The sequence below is a fragment of the Puma concolor genome, chromosome D1, assembly GCF_028749965.1.
Source record: "Puma concolor isolate L17-30 chromosome D1, mPumCon1.1.hap2, whole genome shotgun sequence".
Classification (NCBI taxonomy): domain Eukaryota; kingdom Metazoa; phylum Chordata; class Mammalia; order Carnivora; family Felidae; genus Puma; species Puma concolor.
Genome location: NC_141676.1, coordinates 71,689,156 through 71,702,648, shown reverse-complemented (window position 1 = coordinate 71,702,648; position 13,493 = coordinate 71,689,156). Strand labels below are relative to the sequence as shown.

Below are 13,493 nucleotides of genomic sequence, written 5' to 3'. Positions count from 1 at the left end.
TTAGCATTTATTGCATCCTTATTAGGTTTCACACATTCATTCTGAAGTAACTATTATCTAATTGAATACTCACTGAACCACTATGAGGTAGATATTATTATTATTTCTTTTTTACAAATGAGGAATCTGAGGCTAAGAGATATTAAATAACTTTCATAAGGTTATGGAACTAACTAGTACATAATGGAGTTGATATTTGAAGCATGCTCTTTTTTTTTTTTACTTTATTTTGAGAGAGAGAGAGCGAGCATGTGAGTGGGGGTGGAGAGAGAGAGAGGGAGAAAGAGGGAGAAAGCAGGCCAGGTTCTGCCCAATTTGGGGCTTGATCTCACAAACCACAAAATCTCAACCAGAGCAAAAATCAAGAATTGGACACTTGGCAGACTGAGCCACCCAGGTATACCTGAAGCATGCTCTTAAACATGTTTGGCAGATGTTTGGATCAGTTCTGAGAATTTTGTTAACACATGGAGTATTTCTTAGGATTATATTCAGCTGAGTATTACAGAAAAATTCCAAAACCTAATTAAGATGGAAACTTATTCTCTCAGGTAAATAACTCCAGCACAAGACAGTGTCGAGTTGGTAGAGCTGCACTAAGCCTTTCTTGAAGTTCTGGACAACAGCCACTCACAGCTCACGGCCACAAACTTGGTACCTATTCCTAACTATAAAGGAGGATGGGGAACAGTGTCTCTTCTAGGTGGCAGTGTGCTCAGCTCAAAAATCAGAGTACTTTTGGGGCGCCTGGGTGGCACAGTCGGTTAAGCGTCCGACTTCAGCTAGGTCACGATCTCGCGGTCCGTGAGTTCGAGCCCCGCGTCGGGCTCTGGGCTGATGGCTCAGAGCCTGGAGCCTGTTTCCGATTCTGTGTCTCCCTCTCTCTCTGCCCCTCCCCCGTTCATGCTCTGTCTCTCTCTGTCCCAAAAATAAATAAACGTTGAAAACAAAAATTTAAAAAAAAAAAATCAGAGTACTTTTATGGAAGAAGAAAGTGAAAATGGATGTAAGGACAGGAATATAATTATCTCTGCCCCAAAAATCTGCAAATTGTGTTTTTTCCCAGTTTTATTAAGATGTAATTTATACTACTGTTGTATTGGTTTTATGTATACAACATGATGATTTGATGCATAGATATTGTGAAATGATTACTACAATGTATTTAGTTCACAGCCATCACTTCATGTGGTTATAATTTTTTTCCTGGGATGAGAAGTTTTAAGACTTAATCTCTTAGCAACTGTCTAATATATGATACAGTATTGTTACTTTAGTTGCCAAACTATACATTATACTCCCAGAATGCAAATTGTGTTTACATATTCATATCTTATCCACAATCCATAATGTTAAAACTATTCTTTGAATTATTTGTGGGCAGAAAAATCTTAAATAATTGAAATATTCAATGAAATGGGAGGTTATGCTTAATTTAACTTTTAAGATTCATCAACAACCATTTTTGTTTCAAGTCTTTAAAAATATATTGTTGGTTATATAATATATAAAAATATATTGTTGCTTTTATTATATAAATGCTAGTGAGCACAATCAGTACTAATCATTGAATTCTCTGAAGTGCTGATTAGCAATCAGTTTAATTATCATTGGTTTCTGTCCATTCTTTTAGATTTATTTGTTTGATAAACACCTTTTTTGAAAGTATCTCTTGAAGCTGTGCTAGGTGCTTAGATGGGATTAAAAGAAAATAAAGCATTTTCTGTCATCTCAAGCACTTCAACTCTAGAAATACATACATTTTGATTATTCATTTTTATTTTGAAATAATCTCAAATTACAGAAAAGTTGTAAGTTCAGTAGGAATAGTTTTTCCCTGACCTTTTGAAAGTAAGTTATTGACATGATGCTCTATTACCTCTGAATGCTTTTGCATGTATTTCCTACAAACAAGGACATTATTCTATATAATCATAAAAAGCTATTAAAATCAGAAAAGTATTGAAATATCACCATTAATGAATCTTTAGATCCCATTAAAGTTTCATTAATTGTATCAGTACTATTTCTATTAGCAAAAAGATCAAACTCATAATCATATTGCCTATTTAGTTTTCATGTCAGTCTTCTTCAATCAGCATTAGTTCTTTGGTTTTTCCTTGACTTTCATGAACTTGATAATTTTTGAACTTGATAATTCCAGCCTAGTTACTCTGTAGCCCTTTCATCAATTTGGGTTCATCTTACATTTCCTCATAATAAGGTTCAAGTAATCTATTTATTGCAGGAATATCACAGCGGTGGTGTTGAGTACATCCTATTAATTGGCAAATAATTTTGATTTGTCCTATTACTGATAATGTCCACTTGATTAGGGTGGTGTCTGCCAGGCTTCTCTACTGTTAATTTACACTTTTTCCCTTTGTAATTAGTAAGTATTTAGTGGGGAGACACTTTGATCTTTTAATATTCCATTCCTCATGAAACCTTCATTTTATCCATGCATATATATCTGTATATACATCAGTACAAGCTCATAGAATTCCCTTTTTTTTTAACATAATTTATTGTCAAGTTAGCTAACATACAGTGTATACAGTGTGCTCTTAGTTTTGGGGGTAGATTCCCATGATTCATTGCTTACATAAAACACCCGATGCTCATCTCAACTAGTGACCTCCTCAATGCCCATCACCCATTTTCCCCTCTCCCTTGCTTCCACCTCAACCATCAGTTTCTTCTCCATATTTAAGAGTATCTTATGGGTTTGCCTCCCTGTCTGTTTGAAAGTTTTATATTTCCCCTTCCCTTCCCCCATGGTCTTCTGTTAAGTTTCTCAAGATCCACATGAGTGAAAACAAATGGTATCTGTCTCTCTCTCTCTGACCTATTTCACTTAGCATAATACCCTCCAGTTCCATCCACGTTGTTGCAAATAGCAGGATTTCATTCTTTCTCATTGCCAAGTAGTATTCCATTGTATATATAAACCACATCTTCTTTATCGATTCATCAGTTGATGGACATTTGGGCTCTTTCCATGATTTGGCTATTGCTGAAAGCACTGGCATAAGCATTGGGGTACAAGTGCCCCTGTGAATCAGCACTCCTGTACCTTTGGATAAATTCCTAGGAGTGCTATTGCTGGGTTATAAGGTTGTTCTGTTTTAATTTTTTGAGGAAACTCCACAATGTTTTCCAGAGCAGCTGCACCATTTTACGTTCCCACGAACAATGCAAGAGGGTTCCCATTTCGTCACTTCCTCACCAACATCTGTTGTTTCCTGACTTGTTAATTTTAGCCACTCTGACCAGTGTGAGGTGGTATCGCAATGTGGTTTTGATTTGTATTTCCCTGATGATGAGTGATGTTGAGCATCTTTTCATGGGTCTGTTGGTCATCTGGATATCCTCTTTGAAAAAGTGTCTATTCGTGTCTTTGGCCCATTTATTCACTGGATTATTTGTTTTTTGGGTGTTGAGTTTGGTAACTTCTTTATAGATTTTGGATACTAAGTCTTTATCTGATGTGTCATTTGCAAATATCTCCTCCCACTCAGTCAGTTGCCTTTTAGTTTTGTTGATTGTTTCCTTTGAAGTGCATAAGCTTTTTATCTTAATGAGGTCCCAGTAGTTCATTTTTGCTTTTATTTCCTTTGCCTTCAGGGACAGGTCGAGTAAGAAATTGCTGTGGCTGAAGTCAAAGCGGTTGTTGCCTGTTTTCTCCTCTAGAGTTTTGATGGTTTCCTGTCTCTTTCTTTCTTTTTTTTAAATATAATTTATTGCCAAATTGGCTTACATACAACACCCAGTCCTCATCCCAACAAGTACCTTCGTCAATGCCCGTCACCCACTTTCCCCTTTCCCTCCACCCCATCAACCCTCAGTTTGTTCTCTGTATTTAAGAGTCTCTTATGGTTTGCCTCCCTCCCTCTCCTGTATCACATTTAGGCCTTTCATCCACTTTCAGTTTATTTCTGTGTATGGTGTAAGAAAGTGGTCCAGTTTCATTCTTCTGCATGTTGCTGTCGAGTTCTCCTAGCACCATTTCCTAAAGAGACTGTCTTTTTACTGTTGGATATTCTTTCTTGCTTTGTCAAAGATTAGTTGGCCATACATTTGTAGGCCCAATTCTGGGTTCTCTATTCTATTCCATTGGTCTATGTGTCTTTTTTTGTGCCAGTACCATACTGTCTTGATAATTAAAGCTTTGTGGTAGTGGTTACAGTCTGGGATTGTGATGCCTCCTGCTTTGGTTTTCTTTTTCAATATTACTTTGGCTATTCAGGGTCCTTTGTGGTTCCATATAAATTTTAAGATTGTTTGTTCTAGCTCTGTGAAGAATGCTGGTGTTATTTTGACTGGAATTGCATTGAATGTGCAGATTGCTTTGGGTAGTATTGACATTTTAATAATATTCATTCTTCCAAATAATGAGCACAGAATGTTTTCCATTTGTGTTTCCTTCAATTTCTTTCATAAGTTTTCTATAGTTTTCAGCATACAGATCTTTTACATCTTTGATTAGGTTTATTAGATATTTTATGATTCTCGGTGCAATTGTAAATGGAATTGATTTCTTGATTTCTCTTTCTTCATTATTGGTGTAAAGAAATACAACCGATTTCTGTACATTGATTTTGGATCCTGCAACTTTGCTGAATTCATTTACCAGTTCTAGCAGTTTTTGGTGGAGTATTTTGGGTTTTCCATGTAGAGTATCATGTCATCTGTGAAAAGTGAAAGTTTGACTTCTTCTTTGCCAATTTGGATGCCTTTTATTTCATTTTATTGTCTGATTGCTGATGCTAGGACTTCCAGCACTATATCAAACAACAGTGGTGAGAGTGGACATCCCTGTCCTGTTCCTAATTTCAGGGAAAAAGCTCTCAGTTTTTCCCTATTAAGGATGATATATAGTTTTTATGATGTTAAGATATATTCCTACTATCCCAACTTTCTTAAGGGTTTTTATTAAGAAAGGATGCTGTATTTTGTCAAATTCTCTTTCTTCATCTATTGACAGGATCATATAGTTCTTATCCTTTCTTCTATTAATGTGATGTATCACATCGATTGATTCATGAATAAACCAGCCCTGCAGCCCAGGAATGAATTCTACTTGATCGTGGTAAATGATTCTTTTTATATACTGTTGAATTCAATTTGCTAGCATCTGGTTGAGATTTTTTACAACCATGATCATCAGGGATAATTACCTGTAATTCTCCTTTTTAGTAGGGTCTTTGTCTGGTTTGGGAATCAAGGTAATGCTGGCTTCATAGAATAAGTCCAGAAGCTTTCCTTTCATTTCTATTTCTTGGAACAGCTTGAAAAGGATGTGTATTAACTCTGCTTGAAATGTCTGGTAGAATTCCCCTGGGAAGCCATCTGACCCAGGACTCTTATTTGTTGGGAGATTTTTGATAACTGATTCAATTTCTTCACTAGTTATGGGTCTGTTCAAATTTTCCATTTCTTCCCGTTTGAGTTTTAGTAGTGTGTGGGTGTCTAGGAATTTGTGCATTTCTTCCAGGTTGTCCAGTTTGTTGGCATATAATTTTTCATAGTATTCTCTAATAATTGTTTATATTACTGTGGAACTGGTTGTGGTCTCTCCTCTTTCTTTGTGATTTTATCTATTTGGGTTCTGTCTCTTTTCTTTTTGAGAAGTCTATCTAGGGGGTTATCAATTTTGTTTATTCTTTCAAAAAACTGGCTCTTAAGATTTATAGATCTGTTCTACTGTGTTTTGGATTCTATATTGTTTATTTCTTCTCTAATCTTTATTATTTCTCTTCTTCTGCTGGCTTTGAGGTTTCTTTGCTGTTCTGCTTCTAGTTCCTTTAGGTGTGAAGGTTTATATTTATAATTTTTTTTTATTTCTTGAGATAGGCCAGGATTGCAATGTATTTGCCCCTTAGGACTGCTTTTGCTGCATCTTAAAGAATTTGGACTGTCGTGTTTTCATTTTCATTTGCTTCCATATATTTTTTAATCTCTTCTTTAACTGCCTGGTTAACCCATTTATTCTTTAGTAGGATGTTCTTTAACCTCCATGCATTTGGAGGCTTTCCAAATGTTTTCTTCTGGTTGTTTTCAAGTTTCATAGCACTGTGATCTGAAAATATGCATGGTATGATCTCAATTCTTCTATATTTACTGAGGGCTGTTTGTGACCCAGTATATGATCTATCTTGGAGAATATTTCATGTGTACTCAAAAAGAATGTGTATTTGCTGCTTTTAGATGAAAAGTTCTGAATATATATGTCAAGTCCATCTGGTCCAGTGTATTATTCAAGGCCATTGTTTCTTTACTGATTTTCTGCCTAGATGACCTGTCCATTGTCTTAAGTGGAGTATTAAATATTAAAGTCCCTTGCAATTACTGTATTCTTATCAGTAAGATTACTTATGTATGTGATTATTCAATTTATATATTGTTTTCAAGTTGGGAGCATAAACATTTCCAATAGTTAGCTCTTCTTGATGGATAGACCCCATAATTATGATATAATACACTTCATCTCTTATTATAGCCTTTAGTTTAAAATCTAGTTTGTCTGATATAAGTATGGCTACTCCAGCTTTCTTTTGACTTCCAGTAGCATGATAGATGGTTCTCCATCCCCTCACTTGCAATCTGAAGGTGTCTTCAGGTCTAAAATGGGTCTCTTGTAGACAACAAATAGATGGGTCTTGTTTTTTTAACCAGTATGATACCTTGTGTCTTTTGATTGGAACATTTAGTCCACTTACATTCAGAGTTATTTTTGAAATATATGGATTTAGTGTCATTGTGTTATCTGTAGGTTTCATGCTTGTGATGATGTCCCTGGTCCTTTGTATTCTTTGCAGTGTTCCACTCAAAGAATCCCCTTTAGGATCTCTTGCAGGGCTGGTTTTGCTGGTCATGAACTCCTTCAGTTTTTATTTGTCTGGGAAAACCTTATTGCTCCTTCTATTCTGAATGACAGCCTTGCTAGATAGGGGATTCTTAGCTGCATATTTTTCTTATACACCAAATTGGATATTTCCTACCCTTCTGGCCTGCCAAGTTTCAGTGGACAGGTCTACTACTACCCTTATGTGTCTACCCTTGTAGATTAAGGCCTATTTGTCCCTAGCTGCTTTCAAAATTCTCTCTTTATTTTTGTAATTTGCCAGTTTCACCATGATATGCTGTGGAGAAGACCTATTCTTGTTAAATCTGAAGAGAGTTCTCTGTGCCTCCTGGAGGTGGATGTCTTTCTCCTTCCCCAAATTAAGGAAGTTGTCAGCTATAATTTGTTCAAATAAACCTTCTGCCCCTCTCTCCCTCTTCCTATTCTGTAACTCCTATGATATGGATATTATTATGTTTCATTGAATCACTTAGTTCTCTAATTCTCCCCCTTGTTCTCTAGTATTTTCTTATCTCTCTTTTTCTTGGCTATCATTTTCTATAATTTTATCTTCTATTTCACTTATTCTCTCCTCTGCTTCCTCCATCCTTGATGTCACTGCATATAGTTTATTTTGTACCTCATTTACAACATTTCTTAATTCATCATGACTATTTCTTATTTCCTGATCCCTGCAGCAGTGGATTCTCTGTTGTCTCTATGCTTTTTTCAAGTCCAGCTACTAATCTTATGACTTTTATTCTAAATTCTTGCTCAGATATATTGTTTATATCTGTTTTGAGCAATTCTGCTGCTGTTATTTCTTTCTGGAATTTCTTTTGAGGAGAATTCTTCCATTTTGTCATTTTGGCTAGTTTTCTGTCCCTTATGTGTTTTAATAGCTTATTATGTGTCCTGCACCTGTGAACACTATTATATTAAAAAGGGGTCATACACCATCCAGGGCCCGACCCTGCAGGAGGTGTTTTTGGAGTGTGTTGCATGCTCTCTGTTATTGTGACTCTGGTTGCTTTATCTCCCTACTCGTGGTGGTGGTTTGGACCTTCCAGAAGATGTGCTTTGATTTGTTCATTGAAGTAATCCTGGAAAAATTTATTAAAAACGAAGGGGAGTGGTGTAAGGAGCCTTATCCCATACAAAGAGAGAAATGATAGGGATGGGGAAAAAGAAAAGAAAAAAAAATTGACCAGGCAGAATAACCAGAATAGAGAAGGGAATGAATAAGAGGAAGAAAAGGAAGAAGAATAAAATAAAATAAAATTAAATTAAATTTAAAAAGTGTGTGTGTGTGTGTGTGTGTGTGTGTGTGTGTGTGTACAAATCAGAAAATGCAAAACCGCTGGACTGATATCTGATGGTGCCTTGGAACCAGTGCCTGTGCTGGTCTGGAGGAGACTGTCTGGTTTGGTCAGTGTCAATCTTACAGTGGTAGATACACAGTTACCAAGCTTGGAGGCACGTGACTTGATGTAGGGGGGTCCTCCTTCCTCTGTGTGCCTGCTGTCTGTTCCCTGAAGCCCCACTTGTTGATGATGGGGAGAAAAATGGCAATGCCCCAGTCTGTATGCTCACCCTCTGGACCAGGTGTCCCAAACACTGTTCAGGCCATCCTCACAGTGGTGTGCAGGCATGAACTGGCTGGCTTGTCCTATTCCACAGTCTCCCATGCCTCCCAGGTGCTCAACTAGGATTCAAACCCCAATGTCTTAAAGGATCCTGCTCCATGTGGCCCATTTTGGGGTAGCACCACTCCGCCAGCCAGCCGACAAAAAGCTTCTGGGTGGTGGGAATCTGCAGGGTCTGTTGTCCTTGGAGGCTATTTGCCTTCTTCCCACAGCACTCAAGGGAGAGGACTGCTCTCTCCAATTGCGCCTCTGAGCTGGCTACTGAGCCCAGGGCTGGCTCCCCTCTTCCCCAGGCATGCCAACAAGGTGGCATGCCCCAGTCAGGAGAAAGCCCTGAAACCCTAGAATGAGGTAGAAATTGGTTCTTTCTCCATTTTTTCCATTCCCTGGTCCATGGTTTTTCTCTTGTCCAAATTCAATCTTACACTTCCACAGCCTCTCTTTCTCTCCCTTTTGTCTCTCCACAGAAGGAGATTCCTCCCCTCCATGCCTATGCTGCCTGTTTTATCGCTCCCAGTTTGTAATAATGCACCTGTGGCCTGCCAAGTTGTCTCTGTGGGCCCCTGGAGATGTTTCTGTCACTCTATAGCCTGATACCTGGAATTTCAAGTCTTCTGGCCTCAATACTGCTGTGTTTGAGGAATGAGGGAACTTCGGGTCTCCCTACTTCTCTGCCATGTTCTAAATCTCCTCTTGTAAATCTCAGGAGGTCTACCTCTCATTCCAGTTGAGCCTGCTTCATTTTCACAGCAGACTAATTCTGCTCTAGTCTCATAGACTTCTATTTAATTCAATGGGTTTTCATCTACGGATACCATTTTAATTCTCATACTCATGCTGTCCCATATTGGGCCTTTAAGAGCCCATTTTAGCTGGCTTCTGTATCATTTTAATATGTCTTCATCTTCTTGGGCATCTCTTTGTTTTTGACAGAACAGGATAATCTAGGCTCATTTTGTATTTCCCCTTCTTTAGACCTGGAACTAGCTATTTCTCCATGAAGTCCTATTATAATTATTATTATTATTATTACTACTGGAAAAAGATATTTACAAACTAACATCTGGGTACTAGATGTATTTGCTTCCATTGAGCTACAGCTGACACTAGGCCTCCTCAGTAGACAGGGTAAGAATATAGATAGATACAGAGATAAAAATTTAGATTTAAATTTAGATATACATACCTATATGTAGGGCGCCTGGGTGGCTCAGTCAGTTAAATGTCCGACTTTGGCTCAGGTCATGATCTCACATTTCGTGAGTTCAAGCCCCGCCTCAGGCTCTATGCTGACAGCTCAGAGCCTGGAGCCTGCTTTGGATTCTGTGTCTCCCTCTCTCTCTCTGCCCCTCCCCCACTCATTCTCTCTCTCTCTCTCTCTCTCTCTCTCTCTCTCTCTCTCTCAAAAATAATAAACAAACATTTAAAAAAAGATATACATACATACATGCATACTCACAATTACATCTGTATATATGTTGGCCTATACATTGTATATTATAAGGTCACAGTGATATCTCAAGTCCAGTCTAACACTACAGGTTCATTCTAGTTTTCTCTCTTTCCATATTTCCATCCTTTTCTGAAAGCAATAAACCTGGCTCACAATACCCTTTATCTACTTATTTTGTCCAAGGCCTGGGAATTTCAACAGTTTTTCCCTCTTGCACTTTTCCCTCTTGCAGATGTTCACTTCTCCCTACCTGGACTCTGACACTCTCTCTGAGCTGCCTCCACTCCCCATGTGGACACCCTCCTTCCTCTACTGCCCTCCTACCTCCACTCAGACTACATATCCTATGCTATATTGCACAGGGATTGAGATTAAGCAACCTGCCTGGCAAGGAGGGGTGTACAGGGGGACTAGGGATCCCAGAGTGGTCTGAGAACTGTTGATTCCAGTCCCCAGCATGTGCATGCTATCTTCATCCTTCTCTGGCACCAGCACAGTGTGCAGGGCCATGTCCCCCACTCTCAGGTTCTGATGCCATCACTGTAACACCCTCCTAAAAAGACACCCTTTCTACCTGCCTTGAGCTCTGACTCCTCATGCTGTGCCACAGTGGCCCTCCTCCCACCACAGACACCTACTACCTAATGTTTTTTGGACTGGATTATTTAGGATGGAAAAAGAAGAAAAAGAAAAGAAAGGGAAGAAAAGAGAAAAAAATTAAAGTGGGGAAAAGGGTAAAAAAGAAACTAATGAGGAAGAAAAAGAGAAAACATAAGATTTGGGGAAAGATAATAAAGTCATAAATTTATTGAGGATCATAAGAGTATATATCTAGTGATCCCTAAGTCTGGCTAAATGTTGACATCATCTGAAGAACTTTTAAAAGCTTAGATCCTGGGTGTCTGGGTGGCTCAGTCAGTTAAGCATCCAACTCTTGATGTTAGCTCAGGTCATGAGCTCATGGTTTGTGGGTTTGAGCCCCACATCAGGCTCTAGGCTAATAGTGTGGAGCTGCGTGGGATTCCCTTTCTCTCTCTCCTGCCCTTCCCCCGCTCGTGCTCTGTCTCTCCCTCTCAAAATAAATAAATAAACATTTAAAAAAAACCTTAGATATTGAATGTTTTGGTGAAAAGGCTGTTATTCAACCAGGTCTCCCAATTCCCTGTTAATGGCTTATTTTAGTATACTGGTGTTTTCATTCTGTCCTCTGCAGGACCGCATGGTTTCCTCAAGCTTCAAGGCAATATGTGCATGTGTGTGTAAGTGGAAAAGACATAGAAGGATGTCCACCTAGTGAAATATTCCCCACTTCCACTTCAAGCAGAGGAGAAGGGGAACTCCAATGTATTTTCTGTATTTGGCCTCCATGTTATCACATTAAAAGACTTATCTGGCTTAAAAGTGATGAAAAAACATTGCATTATACTATTTTGCTTCTCATAATCATTGCATTTGGCCTTTTCTGTAATCAAGGCAAATTCTGGAAATACTCAAGGATTCTTTTAGAAATATAAGCATTCTTCAGTGCAACAAAAATTACTCCAACTTGCCAATCTCATTTAATATTGTACCTAGTAATAATACTATCTCATAATGTTTTGTACATAGTTAATAGGCTTCATTTTCTCATACAAAGGGTAAATTGTAAAAACTCATTCTTTCTAAAACAAACCTGATGTTTTAGAAACATTGATATTTAGAAAATGATGTAGTATCTAAATAAATCATGACAAATATTATAGCTATAGCTTTTTCTTTACCATTAAGAAGGTGAAGTATAGTGACGTATCTTTTCACATCATAAAGACAGAAAATTAATGTAACAAATATTTATCATGTTCTTTTTGTATGTTCAGCACCATGAAAAATAAGACTAGTTCACCTCTAAGAGACGAATTCATACTCTATCTGGAAAGACACCGAAAAACAAAAGTAATGCAACACTATTAGTAAAGTATAAAGATAAAAAGAGGAGAGAACTATGGAGCCCAGAAAAAGGGTGTATAGGTTAGTCTAGGGGTTTTAGAAAAGGCTTTTTTTTAATTTAACTTTATTTTTTATTTTTTAAAATTTACATCCAAATTAGTTAGTATATAGTGAAGCAATGATTTCCGTAGATTCCTTAATGCCCCTTACCCATTTAGCCCATCACCCCTCCCACAACCCCTCCAGCAACCCTCAGTTTGTTCCCCATATTTCTGAGTCTCTTTTGTTTTGTCCCCCTCCCTGTTTTTATATTATTTTTGTTTCCCTTCCCTTATGTTCATCTGTTTTGTCTCTTAAAGTCCTCATATGGGTGAAGTCATATGATTTTTGTCTTTCTCTAACTAATTTCACTTAGCAAAATACCCTCCAGTTCCATCCATGTAGTTGCAAATGGCAAGATTTCATTCTTTTTGATTGCTGAGTAATACTCCACTGTGTGTGTGTGTGTGTGTGTGTGTGTGTGTGTGTGTGTGTGTACACCACATTTTCTTTATCCATTCATCCATCAATGGACATTTGGGCTCTTTACATACATTGGCTATTGTTGATAGTGCTGCTATAAGCATGGGGGTGCATGTGTCCCTTCGAAACAGCATACCTGTATCCCTTGGATAAATGCCTAGTAGTGCGATTGCTGGGTTGTAGGGTAGTGCTATTTTTAGTTTTTTGAGGAACCTCCATACTGTTTTCCAGGGTGGCTGCACCAGCTTGCATTCCCAACAGTGCAAAAGAGATCCTCTTTCTCCACATCCTCACCAACATCTGTTGTTGCCTGAGTTGTTAATGTTAGCCATTCTGACAGGTGTAAGGTGGTATCTCATTGTGGTTTTGATTTGTATTTCCCTGATGATGAGTGATGTTGAGCATTTTTTCAGGTGTTGGTTGGCTATCTGTATGTCTTCTTTGGAGAAGTGTCTATTCATGTATTTTGCCCATTTCTTCACTGGATTATTTGTTTTTTGGATGTTGAGTTTGGTAAGTTATTTATAGATTTTGGATACTAACCCTATATCTGATATGTCATTTGCAAATATCTTCTCCCATTCTGTCAGTTGCCTTTTAGTTTTGATGATTGTTTCCTTCGCTGTGTAGAAGCTTTTTATTTTGATGAGGTCCCAGAAGTTCATTTTTGCTTTTGTTTCCCTTGCCTCCAGAGACATGTTGAGTAAGAAATTGCCACAGGCAAGATCAAAGATGTTTTTGCCCGCTTTCTCCTCGAGGATTTTGATGGCTTCCTGTCTTACATTGAGGTCTTTCATCCACTTTGAGTTTATTTTTGTGTGTGGTATAAGAAAGTGGTCCAGGTTCATTCTTCCTCATGTTGCTGTCCAATTTTCCCAGCACCACTTGCTGAAGAGACTGTCTTTATTCCATTGGACATTCTTTCCTGCTTTGTCAAAGATTAGTTGCCCATACGTTTGTGGGTCCATTTCTGGGTTCTCTATTCTATTCCATTGATTTGAGTGTCTGTTCTTCTGCCAGCACCATACTGTCTTGACGAGTACAGCTTTGTAGTATAGCTTGAAGTCTGGGATTGTGAGGCCTCCTGCTTTGGTTTTCT

The 13,493-nt window shown here is 38.1% G+C and overlaps 1 long non-coding RNA gene across 2 annotated transcripts in view; it reads left to right on the top strand.

Annotated features, from left to right (window-relative positions):
* Nucleotides 1–13,493, top strand: part of LOC147576805 (uncharacterized) — a 168,877-nt gene that overhangs the window by 116,225 nt on the left and 39,159 nt on the right. The window lies entirely within an intron of this gene.